Below are 25,585 nucleotides of genomic sequence, written 5' to 3'. Positions count from 1 at the left end.
ACATTATAGTAGAATTAATAAAAAAATAATCAATGGTTATTTTTTTATTAATTCTACTATAATGTTAGAGATAATAACAAACAAGTGTTAGAACAACCAGAAAATATGGTTGGAGCCAAGAATAACTATGACTTTAGTTAAATCTTAATAATTTTTTTCTCTCAATGTATAACATACCACCAAAACGCGTTACTTTCCTTCAACGATCCCACAATACGTGGGACGTCTGTGTTCTTGTGTGTGCTCTTTTAATGCACATACGTATGCTAATTTAAACTGCCAACATGGTATGTTAAAAGTGGAAACATGTATTAACGTGCCTTTCGAGCACTTTGTTTTAACACATTTCATTCTGCAGCAAAGGCACAATGACCTTACATACTACACGATAATCGTTTCGTTGAATACAATTATAAATAAAAGGTGTTTTACAAGTATCTCGCAGTCTCTTGAATTGCCAAGCGCATGCTCGACGCGATTTATTGAAAGCGTTCTATGTCTCTAATCGCAGCTGCGTTCTGCAATCTCCTTTCGCGAGATGCGTTTACGAATGTTGCGATGTCATTATGGAGGAAAGTTCGCAGATTGATCTTTGCGAATGAAAAGTATCGAAAACTTTTGTTCCACATAGCGGAGAGCGGGGCTAGATGTCCTATATTTTAGAATTCCGAAGTTGCAACTTCTCAGACAACTAATTGTTGTAACTGACTGTTTAAACATGATAAAGGCAACCTTCTTCTATGTATTAATGCCCGCCACGACCTTGTTAACCTATATTTTGTTTTATAATAACCAAAATACAAACATGCGGCAACAGAGTCATCTTGCCTTGCTACCGGGTTCAATTGCCCAGTAGCGCAGGACAAGAAGGTCACGTGTAAAATATATATCCTGATTAGTAGTTCCAGAATCTTCGCGAGAGGCCTTCACAGCTCTCCTGTTAGCCTTTAATTATAAGCCAACTTTATTTCGTCTTCCCATATGTTCCATTCAATCATTTTTGAATGAAAATTGCATTTACCAGAAACAGTATATCATACACTTGCGAGAAATTTCATTTTATCTAGTAACATATCGCTTACAGTGAGAAAAAAATATTTAGTATTCGTAACTAGTATTCGTAATCGCATACAAAAATGATTACTATGAATTATACTTGAGGAAACTATATTTTACTAAATTCTACTATAATATTATTGATAATAACCTTATATCCATGTTACTACTACTATTAACATGTTAGAGCAACCAAAAAATATGATTGGGGCCAAAAATAACTATAATTCTAGTTAGATCAACTATTTTTTTCTTTCAGTGTAGTTTTATTTAATTATAATATAGAATATTGATAGAAAATTTCTCTCTCTCTCTCTCTCTCTCTCTCTCTCTCTCTCTCGAGAGAGAGAGAGAGAAAGGGGTTCGAAAAATTATTGTACTATTACCAAATCGGTTTTTTCTATTTCTTAATTTATTTTTATTATTTCTTAATTATAATATGATTTCGATTTTAATGAAACTCAGGGAAAAGTATTTGTTTTAAAAGAAGCATTTTGCGATCTTATACCCACTATTCCTCTCAAGATATATACTAAAAAAGCACATGAGCAACATATCCTTGAAGTCATATAGCTCCGGGGTCTTCTTTACCCGTGCTTCTTGCTCCAATTAATATACCGAATTAGCTCAAACGAAGGAAAGTTTTCTCGGAACATTCCGACCGTCAACTGTCGTGCATTCGCGCGAACGAGAAGAACGAGATGCACAAGTCGTAGCATCTGGTGTTCCACGGACCGTTCGGAATGTTTTCTCCATATGCATCTCACATGTCGCAACTTCTCGATATTCGTAATGTAAGAGCGTCCGACATCTGTTAATACTGACGTCCACGCGCCGTTCACGATGAACGATTACAACACGGAGGAAACGCGACAGTCAGCGTTGCGTCGACGCTCGCGAACGACAGGCGCTTTATTATAATTCCGTCGAGAGAGATGATATCTTGCTTGCGCCATAACGCGCTACCAGAATGCGTTATTGTTGTATCAATCCACGTATGCAACCTGTTTTCTACGTCCGTGTCTGATGCATGAGTTACATATAAGAAGTGGCGATCTGATGCGTGAAGATCGCACTTGTCCTTGTCGATCATAGAATTAATTATTCATTTTCTACACGTTAAGAGCGATGTGAAACATGCAACAATTAAATAAGTATTGTCGACGAACGATTGTCGGACGCGGAAACAATGTGAAAAAAGATAAACGGCCTTGGTAGAAATGTATACAGTTTGTGTAGACACCTACTGAGTTATTGGTCTAATATTAATGTGTTCCCATTAGTTCTGAAAAAATGTTGCGTAATAACTACTTTTTCCCAGATACGCAGTACCGACTTATTCCAAGATACGTAGTATTGATAATATTAGTTCAGTTCTATAATGTGCACGTATTATGATGTGAATAAATGTAGAATATATTTATTTATATTGTTAAAAAAAGAGCTTAAAATTGCGTGAATAATGAATAAACAAACGTGGAAAGGCATGAAGCAAGAAAAAGGAAATTGAAGAAAATTAAGCTTAAGTTTGACAATGTTGAGTCTGTAACAGAGATGACAACCAAGGTTAGAAATGAAAGTGAGCAAAAGACAAACGAGGTGTGTGCTAATAATACGACATTTCATTACCATGAGAACACATCAGAGTATTTTGATGGTAATGATACAAGTGAAAACTGTCATGATAGTTCAGATTCAAAGAATCACTTATAATGGAATGACAGAACTACAAGAATAGAGATAAAAGAACACATTTCCTTTGATAATTATGAGAAACGTCACACAAAAAGCGGGGAACAAAAAAAATATATATATTATGCATCACAAAGATTTCCGGCGCTGACTCCTATTAGCATTAAAATTTTTCGAAATTTTTAGAAATCATGTATAAAAAGTAAAATACTACCAAGGCAAATCTATCCATTTTATAAGTAGCAGACTTGATTATTAATCAGTTAAATAGTTTTTCTGTTTTCGTTCTGTAAATGGGTTCTAGTCTCGCATATCCTTTGTATGCAGTAATTACAGGAATAGCGTTACATCTTAATTAGGATCCCGAGTAGTTTTACTTTCGTTGGTTTAATTACTAGATGACTATTAACACAACTGTTCAGTAATTGCTCGAAAACTGCATTAAATTTTTACCAAGGAAAGTTAAAGAATTTGATACTGATCTAAATTCTTTGTATGTCTTTCTCGATTGAGGAGACATCGAGATCATGTTCGTTGAAAAATCGGCCAATTATATAGGAATTATATTATATGATTGTACGTCTTGAGAGCCTTATATGTCAATTTTTATATAGGATTATATAAAAAATATGTAGGAATTACATAGGTGTTGTCGGTAAAGTGAAAAATCCGGCATTGTATAAAATATCTAGTCAATATATATAAAAGCATTATCAGCTGAGTTGTGGTCTAGTATTAATGTGTTCTTATTAGTTCTGAAAAAATGTTGCATAATGAATTATAAATCAGCAATAAAAACTGATAAGCATTCTGTAGAATGCTTAAGTATTCTATACAATATCTGAATTTCATACAATACCGGTAACATAGGCAATATGTAAGAATAGATTTCCCAGAAAGAAGTCAATCTCAATTTCAATGAAATATGAGATTAGACTTCAAACGTATCGCGTTTGTCATGATCGATATCGGTATTCTTGTCTTGGTTTCGCTTATTTGCGTGATTTTGACGTATTAGATGTGGATTCTCGATGATTCGGATCTTGCTAACATCGGCTATGATCTTTTATATTCTGTTAATATTGATGTTTAGTGGCAATGCTATGGTAAACTAAAATTAAAACGTAAGTCAAAACACGAATAAGCGAAACTAAAACACTAAAACAAATATCATTCCATGGAATTGGCTATGATCCTTTATATTCTTTTGATATTGATATTTAGAGAGAATGCCATGGTAACCTGGATCTTTGTTGAACTAATCTAAATAAGTAGCTCAAATCTGAGTTGCGAAATTCTGCAACGTTGTACTTTCTTGCATTCTTGCGCTTCTTGCATATGCGCTGATTAAGCGCTGCGTATGGAATTAGTGGATCGTGTTCAACATATCTCGATACCGTCATACCTTGCGCAAATTTATTATATTTGTATAATGTTATATTAAATTTATGTTATATTAATGTTATATTAAATTTATTATATTTATTGCCTGTTATTTGCGACTAAAGATAAAAATAAATTCAGTCTGACAGTAACTTACTCGATAAATTACGGTAAATTACTCGATAATTTCGAAAATCTGATGAAATTGTAATATAGAAAAAAATTACAGAAATAAAAAATTTTACTATAAAACTCAAAAAGAGCATTTAGCCTAAGATGAATAAGACACTTTAATTAACTCATATTTTTCATAAAATATTTTGATATTGTATATTGATATATTATATATAACATATAATAATTAGAAAACTAGGTAACTAGATAACTGTAATAATCAGAGAAACTTAAAAATAAAAATTTTAAAGTCTCAATTTATATTTTTCATATTATCTTATAGGTTTACAGCATTTTCATTTATTACCTTGCTGTTTCAGCGACTAAGACTGTGGTATATAATTCAAAATTTTTATTAGTATTTTAAGAAATGAAAATTTTAATACTCTCGAAAAATTGTAAATAGTTCCCTTCCTCTCATCTGAGAGACATTTCAGAGATTATCGCATTTGATAAGAATATAAGAAGAATACTGTTTTATTTTATGCATTAATATGGAAAAGACGAATATTTGTGCATCTAAACTATCGAAACTATCAAGAACAACAAATTTTATCAAAATTGCCAAAATCACCATTTTACCGTAATTTTACCGTAATTTTACCGTAAATAATCGTCACTCTGAATTTGACAATAATTTTACATCTCTACCAGTGACTTACGTTCCTTTCTCGATTGCGTGTATTGATCGTCGCAAAAATCGGACGAATTTTGCGCAATGATTGTCGCGTTTATCACGATTCCATTCAGAGTACGCGCCACGATAATTCGCGTGCGGCTCTTGCCACAGACTTGTTTTCTTTTTTAACCCTTATAAGCGAGCGCGCCTCTCACCTAAAAAACATTACTGGCCGCGCGCGATACAAAGTACCGCATCGCGAACTTATTATTTATTTCTTATAAAATTGTAATATAAAAATTGTAAGTACAGAAGGAAGTAAAATATATTTGTAATAAAATACATATCGTTGGAATTTCTGAATTTACATAAATCTGTGACTAGTCATAACTAGATAACTAAAAAAGAAACTTAAAACTGTTTAAATAAGGATATATTAATATAAAGCATAAACAAAAATAATAATATATAATAATAAAATAAAGTACAATAATAAATAAAATAATAATAATAAAACAATAACATATAGCAATAACATATAAAATAAAAATAATAATATCGGAGTAAGTTGACAAAATCGATTATTTCTAATATTTTCTGGTATTTTCTAACAAATTACAGAATTAAGCAAGCAAGATTTTTAAAAACGTGTAAAAAATGACTGAAATATCTGCTTGCTTGATTCTGAAATCTGTTTAGAAATAGTAGAAATAATCGATTTTAACTAACTTATCCCGGCAGCTAAATAGAACTTCCCTACCGCAAAATGTGATTCACATTTTGAAAGCTGGCTAACGAGTAACCTCTTGATGGAAAGAAATACAAAATATGCGCTGTTTCGTAACAAACACGGTGAATGAAGAGCACAAAAGGCCGTAATAGAAAAAGGGCACGCGTCATAAGTGATCTTTCAGCAAAACCAATCTCGCGGCATGGAGTGCCGCTGCGCGCTCACTTAAAGGGTTAACGTTCGACCGAACGTCTGAGAGACTCTCGTCGCTGAAAACGGTTGAATTGGGTTATTGAAGCACGCGTATGTGCGAAGCACACACGGTACGCACTGGTCCAACGAGCACCGCGCACACATCTTACTCTCTTCCCCGGGGCTTTCACACACTTTCATAATTCGTGGCGTGCAGTCACGATCGGCGGCGTTACTCTAAAAATTTTATGCATCGCCACGGGAACACGGTGCACACGGCTTGCCGATTTCTCCGCGGGAAAAAACGCGGAGGACGACTGCCGTCCGTGTGATCGAGAGCGTCCTATTTTTGAGCCGCGAGAAGTCGCACGGCGCCGGCAATTTTATCGAGCGAACGTAGACGGCGAATTTTTGCGCCATGTGTCCTCACACATGACTCACGTGGCCCGCGTGTACACACGCACAAACTGTGCGCACGAAAGTCTCGTCTCGGTCTCAGAGATTGGTCGATAAATACTTCTCTGAATTAGTTGCCGGCTCATGGGTTTGTAAACACACCGAGTGCTTATGGCTCCTCGAAACACTGACGCGAAAATCACCTCATGACATTCGGTTTCTTTTTGCAGATTGACGTCTGATCCACGTCTCGATTTACGTGAAGGACTTATGCCAACGAAACAACTTCCCTCTCGACGTGCCTCTCGATACGCACGATGAGATGAAGTACAGCAGATCCGCCGGCGATTTAGGTGCGCGCATAATTGAGGAATTCATTTCATGATGCGCGATACGGTATCTCACTTTTGATCCTATTAATGTTAAGTAGCAGGATACGGATGCTCTTATCGCGGATCGCGGTACCTCACTTATGCGTGGAGGATACAACGAGACAACTCCCGACGTGTCGTTGATACATACGGTGCAATAAAGTGTAGCGAATCCGGTTATATTTAGGCGGGTATCGTTGCAGAAACGCGGATCTGCACACAGAATCCACCGTGGATAAATCGAGGTCACGATCGCTTTAACGGTAGTTCCTTCGGGCAATCACTTCGTTCACGAAACCGTCCGAGTGATCGATTCTTAATTGCGTCATGGAGATTTCGACAATTTCACGGCTATCAATCGTCGGCGCGGACTCGCCGAATACTCGAATACGGATAATCGTGCGTTTCCCTCCAATCTCTGTTCCTAATTCACATTTGAGTTCGTATCTCCTTATGTACATAATTATGCAGTTGCAATAGAATGTACACAGAACAAGTCTGACGAACTGTGTTAGGCTAAAACTATGTCAAGTCACTTTCTTAGACCTGTATTAACAGTCGCTACCTGAAATTTATTTCAGGTTCGAATTCAGAGTTATATTACTCGATTGTTCCAACTGCCTGGTAAGTTAACTGACAGTTAAATCATATGTTTATCTTAATTTTTCCTTCAACTTAGACAAAAACAGATGTACGATTTAACTATCTGTTAACCTACTAAGAAGTTGGAACAACCGGGCCTAGACAAAAGTTAACACAACTGCCCAGTAACTCGAAAGCTGCATTAAATTTTTACAAGGAAAAATTAAAGTATTTGATATGGACAATAAAATCTTTATATATCTCCCTCTGTTGAGGAATCGAGATTCTCACGTTCCAACGTTCATTGGAGAATCGACTGATTATATAAGAACTGAAGGAAGGTCGGCTTCAAAGAAATATTCAAATTCGAATTCAGAGTTATATGTAAACTTTTTAGCTGAATCACGATTGCAAGTGCAATGTCACGCGTGTCATGTGATTCAATTAAAAAACTCGGATTCAATTGTACATTTAGATCCGAGTATATCATATATGAACAAATTTCAAGTATTAATTATCAAGACTATTACTATGGACCTTAAAATGCATCCGTAAAAATGTTTCTGATTAAATCAGTAAATGGAACGTTTCATCGATAACCAGTGAGTATGCCCATTGATTTTCAGCGGAAACGCTCCCACTTTACTGCTTCATCGTGTATTTGCGCTGATATCGAAAGGAAGAAAGATTTCACTGCAAAATCTGCGTACTACAACCTCGCTTACACGCTGTAATCAGATCCAACTTTCCGCGTTTCTGCCGATGGAATTACCGGTCTCCGTGTGATTTGCGTGCAACAACACTGTTTGTATTTGCAAACTGAATCTATAATAGAAACAGTCGCTACTGTATCGATTGTGCCAACGAGATTTTACTGACTGCAGTGTTACGCTTTGAACTGGACCACCAGTTGTAAGTATAGCGTTTCAGTGAAGAATATATTCTGATCGTACTTTAGAGAGTAACACTCTCAAATTCAAGAATGCGGCAAGTCTTGATATGAAAGTTTCGATTATGTTTCCATCGCGAATTATCGTGTCTCTTCGTAATTTCTAAACGAACGAACGACCAGGACGGCTCATAATTTATTAAAGATGTTGCGTTAGTTAGAGTGCACTGAGTACTCTAACTGTACTCTAGGTAACTCCGCTTCAAGTCATCCACCTACTCTAGCCTGCGTGAATTCCTTTCAGAAGAAAACGACAAATTCCCCAAACTTTCGATCTTTCCTCATCAAGAGTGGATCCGGGAAAACGCGTCTCTCGAAAGTCGTGAGTAGGAATGGGATCGAGTGTATCGCGAGCGGTGTCAGGAAAGTTTTGACGGGATGTCCGATCCCATTACGGATGCTAATGGAAACTTGAAAAAGTAACGCTGTTATTTAACTAAGAGGTTTGTCATGAAGCATGATAAACAGGTTACTCGTTAATTATATGGAATGGAATTGATCAGAAATTAAACGATACATCGATATGTAAATATCGATATGTAATGTAAATACTTGATTTCCTTGAAGATAGGAAATACGAATATTGAAAGAAAAGATATCTAAGAAATAGTTAATAGTAGAAATAGTAAAGAGTTAATATTTATTCATGACATATATTTACTTATATATATTAATACAAAATATTTCCCAAATAAGAAAAGATACATTTTCATAAAGACCTTAAGAAAATCTTAGCTTTCCACGAAAGAAACTGTTCACTAACTGTGCACTAAAAATAAAAAAATATAGAAAGAAATAAAGAAATATAGATTTAAGTAAATATGTTATTACACTGAGAGAAATTATCCGGTAAAAAATTAATAAACGGATGTTTCCAATCATAATAGCAATTCATCAGATAAACCGAACAAAAAATTATGAACTGATATTTCTCATCGGATATTTCCTGATTGGATACAAAAATTCATCGGTATTTTGATCGGAAATAACTGTTTATTAATTTTTTATCGGATAGTCTCCCAGTAAGCAAGGAACATTAAATTAACATTTAGAAACGTTGACTTTATATGCATTGTTTGAACATTTTTTAATAATATTGCATTTATATTTTTCACATGTTATTTTGTGATATGATTTTTCTGAATGTTATTTAAACGTTTTAAAAACATTACAAAAAATATATTTTTTAAATGTTATTTTAACATTTATTTGAGATCAATGCAACATCTTAAAAATATTTCTGCCGATTAAAACGTTATAGCAACCCTATTTCAACATTATTGAAACTTCCAAATCGCGGTCAAAGTATGTTCATAATGATGTTTGATACAATATTAAACACTACATATTTGACAATATTGCAGGTTCTTCAATATCATTGTAGCAACGTTGTATTAATGATTTCTTGCTTACTGGATTCCCTCCATGTAGTACTCATCAAATAAATATTTACTATTTCTTAGACATTTTTTCTCTCGGTGTATGCGCCTAGAAGAAGATGGTTGATCATTTATTTGTGAGATGTAAATTCGCGAAGAGAAATAATCTTGACTTTTCGCAGACAAATTTTATTTCACAGGAATAAACTTTATATCCCACAAACAAATTCCCGAATATTTCTTCTTCGTGTATTAGTTCAGTGGCGAATGTAACGAGCGCTGCCTTTTCTCAAGATTCGAGAACTCCTGCCGTATTCGAAATACCACTTTCGAATTTTAAGCGTGACCTATACCGACCCCTGACACTAGTCAACGCCAAACGACGATACGATCGCTTCGCACCCACGCGAAACAGCAACTCGAACGCGAGCACTGTTCGATTTCAACAGGAAGAGAGAGAGGAGACTTCGGCGTACATCGAATCGATCCGGATTCGCGGTCGCGAATCGACACGGTTCAATCCCATTTCTAGCCCGGGGCCGTTCCTACTTACGAGAAACACGGTGAGACGCGTCGGCCGTGATCGTGCGACGCTCGTCAGAACCTGATCGGGCGCCAACCGTTCGAATCCGTCCGGACGGCGTCCCGATGCCCGGGTCGCATCTCGTCGACGAGATTCGCCGTGGAAGAGGAGCGGATCCGCGTCAGCGCGCCGGCATTCCTCTCGGCCGCGATGCGTCACGTCATCTCGGGGGGGGGTCACCACTCGTCCTGGTCCTCGCCGGTGCTCCTCGAGGTCAGGAGGAGCGCATCTGCGACACCAGGACGGCACGGTCACTACTTGCCTTCTCCCCCGGGATATTAAACGCCGAGGAGGACAACGCGCGACGAAACGCGAGACGATACGATATGAAACCCGTCAGGCGGACGCGCTTTCTTCTCTAGACCGTCCATACGTGCGTGCGCGCGCGCCCACAAGAGAGTATTTAATGTACGCGCGTGTGTGTATGTGTGTTGGTATGGGTATGTAGCGGCTGCTGCTGCTGTTGGTGCTGCTGGATGAATGCGATGTGCCTGAATGGGAGGAACGGAGGCTGGAAGGGAGCTCGCGCGCGATATACCTGGACCCTTACCCTCGCGGCCCTTCAGCGTCGACGCGCGGTCGCGATAGATTCGTGAACGAGCACACGCAGATTTTCAATTTCCACCTACCGTCACTCATCCTTCGGGCGTAGCTGCAGACGCGGCGGCGATTGACGTTGACGATCATCAACGATCATGACAGTTGTCACGTGCAGTTTTCAGCGCGAACCCCGGCCAGAGTCGCGAGAGGGCTTCTCTCTCTCTTTTCAAGCGCGCGGACCTTTCGCGGTCGCGGAGGACCTTCGGCCGTTCCGGTCACGTGGTCGACGGAGTGGACGCTGAAACGCCGTTGCTGGAGGCCGGTGCGCCGGTCGCCACCACGCGAAAGGATACGCGCGAGGACCTGTTACGCGCACCTCCACATCAGCAACGGGTCTCCGCACGTTCTCCGAAGCCGGGACTTGGATCGCCAGTGACGACCATGCGATCTTCGCCGAGGAGAGCCCGCGGAGAAGAGCGCTGGCGCGTTTTGCAACGCGAAATGTGAGAAGGTGGAGAACGGTGCAAACGACAAACTGCAAACGACGGCGATGACGGTGACTCGAGTCGCGGTGCGAAACGCGGGAACGAGGACGAAAATACTCGTCGTACGTCGTGTCGGCGTCTCGCTTCGAACTGCCGCCAGACGCCAGACGAAGTCTTCGACTAGGGGGCCGTGCGAGAATCGAGAGGGGAGCTCGGCGAAAGAGCGAGAGAGCGAGAGAGCGGTAGAACGAGCGACAAGGAGAGAGAGGGAGAGAGAGAGAGAGAGAGAGAGAGAGAGAGAGAGAAAGAGAGAGAGGTGGTCGATTGGTCGACTTACGTGGCCCCAACAGGGAGGGAGATGCCTGCGGGTCCCATGGGCATATCGGGGAACACATATGGGAAGCCATGGGGGAAAAGCGTCTGTATGGCGGAACGAGGGAGCGGCTACGCGTCTTTGTCGCGCGGGTGTGACGGACGGGTCTCCCTGAGAGCCGTTCGCGTTTTGCACCCTTCGCAGGGCGGCGAGCCGAGGCCGGTTATTGACGTGAAATTGTATAGAAATAGCCGTCGCGCGCATATTCACTCCGTGATAAAATATATGAACACGGGAAAGCAAGTTTAGTTGGATCAACTGACCAAATGTCTGGTGAAGTATGAACTGACCAGGATAATGCCCGCTTGGCATTAGCAGAACCACTTCCGCTCAACTTAACGAGATTCTGGTGAGCCGAGCAGGATATCTGGTTAACCAGAGATCTTGTTAACTCGAACGGATTTCTGGTGAATCTCAACCGGAATTCTGGTTCGTTTATATTCCATCAGGAATCTAGTTAATTCGGCCGAATGTTTTTTTTTTCCGTGTATAATATAATGAGACGCGAGAGACCTCGGAAGAATTACAGCTCCGACGAAACCTCAATCTTGAAGATGATTATTATCATCTCTATAAACGTAAGATATTAAATGTGTTGATTACACATCTAATATATCACGTTTATAGAGATGACAATCTGAGATTCCACTCGATAATAAATCAATGTTTCATAAATTAATGGCCTATAAGAAGCCTACGTTATATGGAAAAACTCTATTGGCGTAACTGAATCTTTTGTTACTAGATAAAAAATTAGATAAAAAACTCGGTTATAGAAACAGAAAGATTCCTGTAGGAGATTTCTACCAATCGCTCTCACAAGGAGTTGTTCTTTTTCAGTCCAGAGTCAAATAAATGAATTTTGATACCAATCAATAAAGAACATTTCAATAAGTGTTGAGAATGAAGATTACATCTGTGAACTCATCAGAGTTCCAGAAAATTTTGAGACTTTGTTTATTGCTCCATATTATGTTCAGTGCCTTTGCTCATTTAAGTTTGAAGACTTTTACGGGATCATCGTAGAAGTACTAAAATAATAATTAAACGTACTGGTGTAAACCGATTTCTATGTTCCCTTTCATTTTTCTTTAAATTTTAATAAATTAGCTCGCAAACATCTACAATCCATTTATTCTAATCTACCTCTATCGCTTTTACAATGCGATAACGATAGCGGTATTCTTCAAATTTCCTTCTGTTTGTTCGCAACTCATCTTTCCGCGTTCTATCACTCTTTCCCCCCTTGTTTCCTTCCTTGTCTTTCTCGTTTTATCTACTATCACCCCTTTCCCAACACTAACTTTTGCGGTCTAACTCCCAGCATTAACTCTCTTTGGCTATCTACTTTATTTATACAAGGCGCACAATTGGGCGGTTGGACGGACAATACATATTAAGTGCCTCCCTTATCTTTGCTTATCCTACACACACACACAATAACGCTTACACTGTACTCCAGCCGATACCAATAAATCAATACCGCCTTTATGTTTCATATGTTGACAATTTTCACTCTTGTGTTTCACTGACACACACATTTCAATAGATATAAATAAGTGGTCGTCACAAATCTCTGCCGTAGCGGGGAACGGCCGCGCAGAAAATCACGAAGGCGTTACCTGATAATTCAGCGGGAGTAGCGGCTGACAGTCGCGTCCGCTAAATCGTCGACGGGGAATTCGGGACGGAATTTCAGCGGCTCATTTTCTCATGCTGACAGCGGGAGCGCCATTAGGAAGTCGGACGTAATTAACTACTCGGTCGCACGAAAAATTGCCCCACGCGCGAAAGGAAATCGGCCGAGAGGTGTCTGAATGCCGGGAACATATGAGAAGAGTTATGAGATGGCACGCGCGCGAGTAAGAGGATCGCGAGGCGGCGCGACTAACAGGAGATCACGATCCCGGCAACTTTCTCAGCTATGAATTTAAAGGACGAGCCGTCATCCATCGGTCGGACGGATCGCGCGATCTCGATCGCCTCCGCGCGTATATATTCTCCTACCTACGTTATCGTCCAACGAAAGTGAGCTCGCTCGAGACGAGATGGATTTGCGAACGCGCGCGATTAATCTCCCGCTATGACCGTGCAGTTACGCCGTCTAATGAGGCCGTCTACTCAAAAGTGAATCAATCCTCACACGACCGGACATAGATCTAATAACGTCACCTGAGCCTCCGCGAGAGGAGAATTGGCACTTTCGCTCACCACTTCGTGATTCATCGAAATGTACATCGTGTGCTTGTACATTAGATCAAACTGAACAAAGAAGTCCCCTACCATTTTCCTGATAACTTGTAGATTTTTAATTATTAATTAAAGAAGATTGGCGGATGGTCGTAAAAAATTCGGTTATAAAAACAAAAAGATTCCTATAGGAGATTTCTACCAATCGTTCTCACAAGGAGTTGTTCTTCTTTGTCCAGAGTCAAATAAATGAATTTTGATACCAATTAATAAAGAACATTTCAATAAGTATTGAGAATGAAGATTACATCTGTGAACTCATCAGAGTTCCAGAAAATTTTGAGACTTTGTTTATTGCTCCATATTATCGTCGTTCACAAATCTATTTTGAAATGCATCTTAACAATACTTTACGCGTTCAATCCGGTCTTGCAAAACTATATATAGGATGTTGCGCATGCTGAAGTAAACGAAATACATTATGATGAAATTCTAAGAGGTAAACGGGTGAGATAAGTGAAATGTTGAAGATCAAACAAACCTATGGTGAAATCTTGGTAAAGTACAAGAAGCTTGTTCTTAAGATGAACGCCTGCCGTATCGGAGCTTCCGTAAAAACCGTCGTAAAAATGAGTGAATGTATAGGAGCGCTTTTATAGTCGCGCATATATAGGGTGTCCCAGAACAACCTTCGAAGCTCTCGTGAAGGCATAGTACGAACATAAAAGTCCTGTACCATTTCGCGATATTCGCAATAATTATCGAGATATTAATTAAAGAAAATTTGTGAATAATCACGCGAGATATGGTAGATGAAATGTAGTGGCGACATTTGCTGTCGTATGTTTGTAGATCAAACTGAATAAAAAAGTCCTCTACCTTTGTCCTAATAATTTTGTAGATTTTTAGTTGTTAATTAAATAATATCAATGTATTATCACAAGCGATCATTCGCTGATATTCTTTAATTAATTATTATGTTAATTATATTATATTATATTGTATTATGTTTCTACGAGAATTTCGAAGAACATCCTGTAGTTTACGAAACGCGCCCTTTGAGATCGCTCGACGAAGTTTAGAAAAAGATCCCGCCTCGCACAGCGATTCTCGCCGACACTTGTCCCAAATTCTCCTGCTAAACTCTTGCTCGACATATGTCCGATAACCTGTTCCTGATCACGATTGAACGAGCAATTAGCGATCGGTGTCGAAGGCACGAGTTCCATAACTTTTCTTTCCTTTCGTTTCTTCTTTTTTTTGTCTCATCGCATAGAAGGACGTCGTGTTACGCGCGCTCGATTGAGTAACGAAGGTGAGTACACTCGACGGCAAATCGACCGAAGGAAAGTGGTCCCACGAAATTTAGGTCGTGCCGGGTCATAAGAACGAGATAAGATACAACGGATTCCAAATACAAAGCACATCTTGTCAGTCTGCGAGAGTTACGACGTCGCATTGTTTTATCACGTCTAGATAAATTTTTTAAAACAGAACTTAACATAAAAAATATTAAAGATTCTATGATACGCAAAAGAAAGAAATTAAAAATGAAAAATCTATAAAAGCCGTGCGCTTAAATTTCATGCACTGAATAATTCTATAAGAGAAACTTATTTATCGGGAATTATCTAACGCACTAAATTTTACATAAAAACAAAATTTTAGTTCGAATAACTGAATGGGTACCAAACGAAAAAAATACTGTTACTAAAAATACTGTAATTGGAAACTGTGATTCGTCTGAACACTCAGTTGCACTAAAACTTAGTTGAGATAACTAACAAGGGACCGTTTTCTTTTGTCTGAAGTGAAATAAAGAAATTTTAATACTAATAAACTTTGGAAACCTACTTGAAACCTTTACGTCACCAATGTCATTATGCTAGAAGTACCAAAATTCTGTTCAAGTTAAGAAAATTTTTGGTTAAACACACGAGGTTTCTATGATACGCAAAAGAAAGAAATTAAAAATGAAAAATCTATAAAAGCCGTACGCTAAAATTTCATGTGCTGAATAATTCTATAAGAGAAACTTATTTATCGGGAATTATCTAACGCACTAAATTTTACATAAAAACAAAATTTTAGTTCGAATAACTGAATGGGAACCAAACGAAAAAAATACTGTTACTAAAAATACTGTAATTGGAAACTGTGATTCGTCTGAACACTCAGTTGCACTAAAACTTAGTTGAGATAACTAACAAGGGACCGTTTTCTTTTGTCTGAAGTGAAATAAAGAAATTTTAATACTAATAAACTTTGGAAACCTACTTGAAACCTTTACGTCACCAATGTCATTATGCTAGAAGTACCAAAATTCTGTTCAAGTTAAGAAAATTTTTGGTTAAACACACGAGGTTTCTATGATACGCAAAAGAAAGAAATTAAAAATGAAAAATCTATAAAAGCCGTACGCTAAAATTTCATGTGCTGAATAATTCTATAAGAGAAACTTATTTATCGGGAATTATCTAACGCACTAAATTTTACATAAAAACAAAATTTTAGTTCGAATAACTGAATGGGAACCAAACGAAAAAAATACTGTTACTAAAAATACTGTAATTGGAAACTGTGATTCGTCTGAACACTCAGTTGCACTAAAACTTAGTTGAGATAACTAACAAGGGACCGTTTTCTTTTGTCTGAAGTGAAATAAAGAAATTTTAATACTAATAAACTTTGGAAACCTACTTGAAACCTTTACGTCACCAATGTCATTATGCTAGAAGTACCAAAATTCTGTTCAAGTTAAGAAAATTTTTGGTTAAACACACGAGGTTTCTATGATACGCAAAAGAAAGAAATTAAAAATGAAAAATCTATAAAAGCCGTACGCTAAAATTTCATGTGCTGAATAATTCTATAAGAGAAACTTATTTATCGGGAATTATCTAACGCACTAAATTTTACATAAAAACAAAATTTTAGTTCGAATAACTGAATGGGAACCAAACGAAAAAAATACTGTTACTAAAAATACTGTAATTGGAAACTGTGATTCGTCTGAACACTCAGTTGCACTAAAACTTAGTTGAGATAACTAACAAGGGACCGTTTTCTTTTGTCTGAAGTGAAATAAAGAAATTTTAATACTAATAAACTTTGGAAACCTACTTGAAACCTTTACGTCACCAATGTCATTATGCTAGAAGTACCAAAATTCTGTTCAAGTTAAGAAAATTTTTGGTTAAACACACGAGGTTTCTATGATACGCAAAAGAAAGAAATTAAAAATGAAAAATCTATAAAAGCCGTACGCTAAAATTTCATGTGCTGAATAATTCTATAAGAGAAACTTATTTATCGGGAATTATCTAACGCACTAAATTTTACATAAAAACAAAATTTTAGTTCGAATAACTGAATGGGAACCAAACGAAAAAAATACTGTTACTAAAAATACTGTAATTGGAAACTGTGATTCGTCTGAACACTCAGTTGCACTAAAACTTAGTTGAGATAACTAACAAGGGACCGTTTTCTTTTGTCTGAAGTGAAATAAAGAAATTTTAATACTAATAAACTTTGGAAACCTACTTGAAACCTTTACGTCACCAATGTCATTATGCTAGAAGTACCAAAATTCTGTTCAAGTTAAGAAAATTTTTGGTTAAACACACGAGGTTTCTATGATACGCAAAAGAAAGAAATTAAAAATGAAAAATCTATAAAAGCCGTACGCAAAAATTTCATGTGCTGAATAATTCTATAAGAGAAACTTATTTATCGGGAATTATCTAACGCACTAAATTTTACATAAAAACAAAATTTTAGTTCGAATAACTGAATGGGAACCAAACGAAAAAAATACTGTTACTAAAAATACTGTAATTGGAAACTGTGATTCGTCTGAACACTCAGTTGCATTAAAACTTAGTTGAGATAACTAACAAGGGACCGTTTTCCTTTGTCTGAAGTGAAATAAAGAAATTTTAATACTAATAAACTTTGGAAACCTACTTGAAACCTTTACGTCACCAATGTCATTATGCTAGAAGTACCAAAATTCTGTTCAAGTTAAGAAAATTTTTGGTTAAACACACGAGGTTTCTATGATACGCAAAAGAAAGAAATTAAAAATGAAAAATCTATAAAAGCCGTACGCAAAAATTTCATGTGCTGAATAATTCTATAAGAGAAACTTATTTATCGGGAATTATCTAACGCACTAAATTTTACATAAAAACAAAATTTTAGTTCGAATAACTGAATGGGAACCAAACGAAAAAAATACTGTTACTAAAAATACTGTAATTGGAAACTGTGATTCGTCTGAACACTCAGTTGCACTAAAACTTAGTTGAGATAACTAACAAGGGACCGTTTTCTTTTGTCTGAAGTGAAATAAAGAAATTTTAATACTAATAAACTTTGGAAACCTACTTGAAACTTTTACGTCACCAATGTCATTATGCTAGAAGTACCAAAATTCTGTTCAAGTTAAGAAAATTTTTGGTTAAACACACGAGGTTTTTGGTTAACCAGAAGTCTTGTTAATTTGAACAGAATTCTGGCAACTTCGACCAGTTAATCTAACTAAACTTTTCTTCTCGTGTATAATTCACTAATTTCATGTACTAACAATTTCTTATTGTATACAGAAAAAAGCAACTTAGTATAACTGAATTTTTTGCTACTCGAAGGCCATATGAAAAACGCGGTTGTAGGTACAGAAAGATTCATCTGTGAGAAATTTCTCCTGATCAATCATTACTCTCAGTTATCAATCAAGTTCTAATATTAGCTAAATGTTGAGATGAATGTTTTCGGTCACAATAACAGAAATAATTTCTCGTCAGCGTCTCCGTCTGGTGCCCGTTTAGTCCGAGTTGAAATCTTTTCCTTGTGTTGCAATAATAATAAATTGCAATAATAAGGACGCGTGCAGCTGTCACTCATCGTCATCAATACCGAGATTAGTGAAACGGGGCTTGTTGCGCACATTTGCGTGTCGGATTTTCAATCTTGCACGGCTCATCGTGAATCCTCGTTGTTGGAAAAAATAACAGGATATATGGGCAATGCTTTCCCAACGAAAGGCACAATAGAGAATGCTCGCCGTTCGCGAGCAAAGCCGCAACTGGGACACGGCTGTCACGATCATCATTACAGACAATAATTGTTTCAAAGGATTTTCCCGATATTCACGCCAACGCTAACTTCGCCGGCGTATATATCCACTCCTGACGCTAACGGTGTCTGCAGACTGTGCACAGGGTGGCCCACGCGACGTCTACTTTCTCCAAACTCGCATTTGGAACCGTCACACAATGGGAACAAATGAAAATTTATTGTTCAAAAATCACTACAGACTAACTCTTAACCAATCGAGACAAATCTTCTTTAAAATTAATCGTTAATAAATTTCAAAGAAAACTCGATCGTAAAATTCGATTTTTTAAAAAAGTCTCCTGAAATTTGCAATATTAATAACAATCTAGAAATTATTGTTAATCAGAAGTTGAATTAGAAGAATTAGAAAATTATTTTTAAATTATTTTGCTTTTGTATTAAGCTATTTTACATACGAATCTGATGTTAGAATTAAGATTTCGCTATTGACAACCCAATCTCGCTGTTACTTTTAAAAAACAATGTATGTTTTTTAGCAGAAGTAAAGCTATATTAGAGATTTTGGAATACAAATCTCATGTAAGGATTTGATGGTTGACAGCTATCAGATAGCTGTCAACTATAAGAAAATGCCTGTTTCTTAACAGAAATAAAGTCCCACTTGGGTTTTGTAAGTTGCGCTGAAAACATTTATATTTAACATTTATATTCTTGTTCTTAGAAAAATCATCTAAAATAAGTACCAAGTGTAAAATATTCTAAACAAGAGATCAACGTTTCAGTGTACTAAATGTGAATTTAATATCATAATTTCCAGATTGTTACTAATATTGCAAATTTCAGAGAGGATCTTTTTTAAAAATCAAGCTCCACAGTTTTCTTTGAAATTTATTAACAATTAATTTCAAAAAAGATTCGTCTCGATCAATTAAGAAGTTTATACATCAAAAAAGTTATATTCCCCATATAAGAAGACTATTAGAACTTTTACTTACTTTCACTCTTAACATATATATATCTTATAGAATAAGAATATTTCGCTTTCCATAAGTTTTAGAGGATATCCTTTGAAATAAGGAAAATATTCTTTTCCTTGATACTTTTTCCTTTACACCAACTGTCGCTCGTTTCTTACGAATGCAAGTTATATGATTTCCACGTGCTCGCGCAGAATTTATTTTATATAACTATTCAAAAGTGTATAATGTATGAATCCAAAAGTAACCAAGTGGCTGGAAAAAGATCTTATCGAGCTAGCGGAAGTTAATGGGTGAGTTCCTGAAAGACAGAATGCCGAAATAATCCGTCGATTCTTTCAGATACGACTTAGCGTCTGATAAACGACTCCTTAATGATGGCCAAAAAATTGAGACAACGCGTCTCGCTTTTTTAGTCCCACTTAGACCACGTGTGCTTGAGGAATGCGAGCGACTCACCGTTCGCCGTGCATTACTGCACTACTGCGCTACTCTACGCTATAATACAAGGAAATTACCGCGTTCCGCCACGCCGTGACAATACAATAATTGGCGCAATGGTAAATTATGGTAGTATCGTGCGGTGCCGGCGGGAATGTGCACGCACTGGTACCTCCAAATTGTGCGGTGATTAATACCCTGAGATAGCGCCCTTGTTAATCGTCGCGCGTCTCACGTTCTCGATCATCATTCTCGATCGTTATCATTATAATATTAAGTAATCAATATCAAAGTAACGGAGGGGGTAATAAGATGCTCTCGTGGCGATGTTATTTTACGTTACTTCGGGGGGCCGCGATCACGGTTGACCGTGATGTTGGAACACTCTCTCGCGTTTCAACTACGCGCGCCTGAATGAGCTATCGCTCGTTCATGCACATCGTCATTAACGCGATTTGATAAGCAGATTGCGGGGCTTTAACGGTCTCGCGCCCGCTAACCGTCGCTAACCGGCGAACGAATTCCGCATTTTCCCCTGCTTGTAAGGCCGTATCGAAGCAGCGGTTTTGTATTGCAGAACTGTTAACGACCGGCGCAGGATATGTAATTACTCGCGCTCTCGGCTGTTACGATCGTCCTGCGGATCCCGCTCGTCGACGGTGCCGTAATCGATCTGAGAAAGAAGGCCCGATGCGCCGGAGAGAGCAGCCGCGAAGGAAGAGAACGCTGCTACAACAGCGCGGCCGTCCGGGGATTCGTGAAACTCGATTCGCCAAAAATCCCTCGTTCCATGTCGGATAACGAGCGATTTTTTCTCATCTCTAATGACTAGCGCATACGAATACGCGATGGAATGTATCATTATTTGTCGCATATTATGCTTTTCCGTCTCTTTCGTCACTCGGTAAATGAAAAATATCCTTGTACATGCAAAATATTTTATAACATATTTTTTATCCGATATAATTTGTTGTTTGTTATTAATTATGTATTTTTGAATTAATTAACAGCGTATTGACTCTTCCCACGTGTGCCCGGCAAAAATCAATACGTGCTACCTTCGTCGAAATTTATTCCGGACTCGGAACGTAATATAATAGTGTATATATTCTGACAGAAATTTTGTGCGGTTCCCGAGCAGTTGCTGGACAGTGTTAACTTTTGTTTAGTAAAACCACTTGGGACCCCAATCAAGATGTAACGCTTTTCCCGCAGTTACCGCACACGAAAGACGCGCAAAGTCTGAACCCATTTACTGAACGAAAACAGAACAGTAAATGAACAAGAAAACTGTTCCATTGATTAATAATCAAGTCTGTTGCTCGTAAAATGGGCAGATCTGTCTCAGTATTGTTTTACTTTTAATGCATACCTTATAAATGAGAAACAGAGAAAAAGAGAGAAAAAGAAAGAAAGATCATATCTCATGATGTAAATGTTAGTGTTAGAAAAGAAGTACGGTCGCCTTTGTTGCTCGAAAATAGAAAACAACATTTTTCCAGTGTATATCATGCTTTTTTACTTCTATAAAAATTCTTAGAGTTTGGCTATGATGTTTTGCCTCACTCGCCAACATAATTTGTAACCCCCCCCCTCCCCCCAACGTTGATCTCTTGTTTAGAATATTTTACACTTGGTACTTATTTTAGATGATTTTTCTAAGAACAAGAATATAAATATTAAATATAAATGTTTTCAGCGCAACTTACAAAACCCAAGTGGGACTTTATTTCTGTTAAGAAACAGGCATTTTCTTATAGTTGACAGCTATCTGATAGCTGTCAACCATCAAATCCTTACATGAGATTTGTATTCCAAAATCTCTAATATAGCTTTACTTCTGCTAAAAAACATACATTGTTTTTTAAAAGTAACAGCGAGATTGGGTTGTCAATAGCGAAATCTTAATTCTAACATCAGATTGTAACTCGCCCCCAACATAATTTGTAACTTTTCAATTACAAAGTATGTACTAAAAATAAAATGCTACTGAGGCAAACCTGTCTATTTTATGAGCAGCAGACTTGATTAATAATCAATGGAATACTTTCTTTGTTCGTTTACTGTTCTGTTTTCGTACAGTAAGTAGGTTCACACGCCTTTCGTGCGCGGTAACTGCGGGAAAAGCGGTATATCTTGATCCCAAGTAGTTTTACTCTCGTTACTGAACAGAGTTACTAAACAAAAAAAGTTAACACAACTGTCCAATAACTGCTGTAACTGAATACTGACATAAAATAGTCTGCGATATTCTCGTGGTTCTGTCGCGTTGCTCCCAAAATCATAACCATCACACAACGCGACACGGATATCGCGTCGCGAGATGCAACGATAAAGCTTCGCTTCGGGCCACGCTTCATGCAAACTGCAATGTCGATGAAATTTGCAATATGCGACACATCGATAACAACATCGAGCACGTGTGCGCGTGCGTAAAAGCGATATTGTGGAACGCAGAGAGAAACGATATCGCTTCGCGCTTCCAATCGTACGCGTCTCGCGCGCGCGCGCGTGCACCGTTATATTTCAGATATGTCGTCACGCTATTCTTCCTGCCGGTAATGGTACACATAAATAAATATTAAGCCGCCGCTTGCGCGGCGATTTTTCCGGTACGATCGTCCGTTCGCCCACGGTGCACGCTCGATTCCGATTATCTTCTTAACGAAGCGAAACAAAGCAGCTCGTTGCGTAATTGGCGTTTTCGCGCGAGAGAAAACGAAACACGTCGGGACTGAGGAGGTGGTTATCCAACTCGCAAAGACTTAAAACAAGCCGATCGGCGAACGCAAATCGGTTCGTTCTTGCGCGCTCGTTCGCGCGACGAATCGCGTTTATCGTCGCCGAGTGGCCGGTCCGAGCGAGCGGCATCCGCGAGAAGATCGTTTCATCATGAACGCTGCGACCGCGAATGTTAGAGAGGAGAGCATTTTCTCACGTCTCGCGCGACTTCGCGTTGCGTTTGACCTTTAGTCACGAGTCCGTGTGCGTCCGTTTGGCGTGATATTAATAGGTGGCATTAACGCAAAGTAAAAGTGTGGACTCACGTCGAGTTTCGATTATCGTTATTGTTATTATTGTTATTATTATTAGTGTACGTGATCTGTATATTCACCGGACGATACATGTCAGATGTAAACTTTGGATGAAGATTTCTTAACACATTTGCGATACAAAATTGTGATGCGATATATTGCATTTATTGCGATTCTTAACCCCTTTACTGCCAGAGTATTTAGATGAAATGTGTCCAGACTGCCGAACTTAGAAACTTTGACAATTTTAACTGGACATACCATTTTTGGGATATTTTCATCGACATGTTACCTATTTTGTTTGAAAGTTTTTTTACTGACCATTTTTTTATACTACATAATAAATTGAGTTCATTTGTACCGCTTATGCGATAAATTATTTGGATACTATCGTAATCAGACATATCTGCAAACAATTTTTTTTCAAATTCCTTCATTTTTTATTTCTCTTGATATTCAAATATTGTAATATTTGCAATGAAAAGAAGATCTTGTGAATTAGTCGGTTCAAGTAGTGAGGATGAATGTTCGGCTGATGTCAAGAGTAATTCACGCAAAAGATGAATCAGCGGGTCAAACTACGATGAAAATGATATATCTGGTAAAAGTAGCAAAAAGTCATGAATTGAGTTACTTTTACCCATAAATAATATAGCTTATCAGAATAACACTGTTTAAATGTGACATAAAACTTGAGGGTGCGAGGACAAAGATTTTCCAAAAATGAAAAAAATAGTCATTTTCTTATAGCTCTAGTCGGTCATAAGTGCGAGATAGTATAAAATGGACCTCGGAATCATATTCAGCGACCCCGAAAACATAGGAAAACACATTCTGTTCACGTTTAATGCATTATCAGGCGTCAGTAGAGCATTTATTTATAGGACAAAGATTTGTGATTTTCCGGCAGTTTGGGCCAAGTCCAAAAAAACAAAGATCTTTGTTCTCGGCAGTGAAGGGGTTAAATAAGGTCGCATCGCGATACACAATTTCATAAATCGCACATCCCTGAGAGCGACGTGCGAGACAGCACATCGACAAGTGAGTACACTTTAGTGCCTTTAGCGGAAGTAATTCCTACACAGAGCTCGATACTCACACAAGAGTTCTTACAGTTAATAGTCAATTACCAAGAAGCCCAAAGATCAAATTTGCTGAATCAACTTTTAAGAAACTGTAAAAGTAGTGAGAGAAAATATATCGGGCATGAAAGAATTGGAAGTCGAACTCGGAATCTCTCGCTATTCGGCCGGCTGTTCTACGAACTATCCAATTCACACACTTTAATATATTTCTCTCTTTCTTTCTCTCTCCCAGTTATTAATTAAATTAAGTACAACATATTCCCGGTGACTCTTTCGCTTCATTCTTGATTTCTCTCTCTTTTTCTCTCTCTCTCTTTCTCTCGTGTTCCCTAAGATTTGTACGCCTCAGATTTGTTCCTTGAGACGCTCTACTTGCGAATCGAGTGAGTCTTACTCGCGAAATTACGTGGCGATTGGATAATGGATCGCGACGCGGAAGTCTAATTAAGAGTACAATGGGCAGTGAAGTTCAAATGGCGCATGAGACGCGCGCGCGCGCGTAAAAATAGAGGATGGCTTTTCCACGGTGTATAAGAAGCGAAAGTCCCGCTACGCCCGGCAGCGAGCCGTAGACTTACTCGATTCGAGAACCGCGAGTGAACTTTTCGCGACGCTTTATCGCCATCCGCGCGAGAAACGCACGTTAAAAGGAGAATTTACACCTTGGTGGGAAAGCAGAAAACAAAAAGACAGAAGCCGATCGGAACTCGCGCTGGCCAGGTGGACTGAGGCCGTATTCTTGATGCGAGGTCAAACACCAAGCACGCATGTTTTATTTCAAATCCCGCTTTTCTTACATCTCGCATAAAATTGTTCATCTTGAGAATCAAGATGTATTTATAATTCGAATACGCGTCAAGAGTACGGCCACCTAAATGGTGGTCGATTCTGTTCTGCTTTTCTATCAGCGCAAGTTCCGACTGGCTTCTGTCTTTTTGTTCTCCGCTGAGGTGTGAATTCTCTCTACGAGGGGTCCGTTAATGACACAAAGAACGGACGATTTTACGATTAGGAAAAGTAGCTAACGTCCTTGGCCAACCACTCGAAACGGCGATATCTGCGCGCTCAGGTATATCACTATCGTGATTTTCAAGAACATCGGACATCTGTCAAGCGTGTCGCGTTACCTCGTTGGACAAGGATATATCATTTTTTTCTGCGCCGTGCGCTCCACTTGTCGCGCAAATACAATGTTTCGAGAATGATGCGAGATTTCGTCGCGCGTCTTGTCGCATGCACTGAGAGAAAAGACTGGTAACTATAACAAACTG

General features: G+C 38.2%; 1 protein-coding gene across 3 annotated transcripts in view; it reads right to left on the bottom strand.

Annotated features, from left to right (window-relative positions):
• The window catches only part of LOC116842198, an 86,439-nt gene that overhangs the window by 24,563 nt on the left and 36,291 nt on the right, over positions 1–25,585 (bottom strand). Inside the window, exons 1-2 of one of the 3 annotated variants that reach the window (XM_032811035.1) lie at positions 10,736–11,285; positions 10,077–10,335 (exon numbers count right to left, since the gene is read on the bottom strand). The exons of 1 other annotated variant lie outside the window; for it this stretch is intronic. The gene's annotated coding sequence lies outside the window, so the exon portion shown is untranslated. Of the gene's footprint in view, positions 1–10,076; positions 10,336–10,735; positions 11,286–25,585 lie in introns of those variants that run through there. One more of the 3 variants, XM_032811034.1, reaches the window with a different exon arrangement.

The sequence above is a fragment of the Odontomachus brunneus genome, unplaced genomic scaffold (assembly GCF_010583005.1).
Source record: "Odontomachus brunneus isolate Ranch 3 - 2012 unplaced genomic scaffold, Obru_v1 Obru_scaffold_022, whole genome shotgun sequence".
NCBI lineage: Eukaryota > Metazoa > Arthropoda > Insecta > Hymenoptera > Formicidae > Odontomachus > Odontomachus brunneus.
The sequence above is the reverse complement of the archived record's forward strand: the minus strand, read 5'-3'. Positions and strand labels throughout refer to the sequence as shown.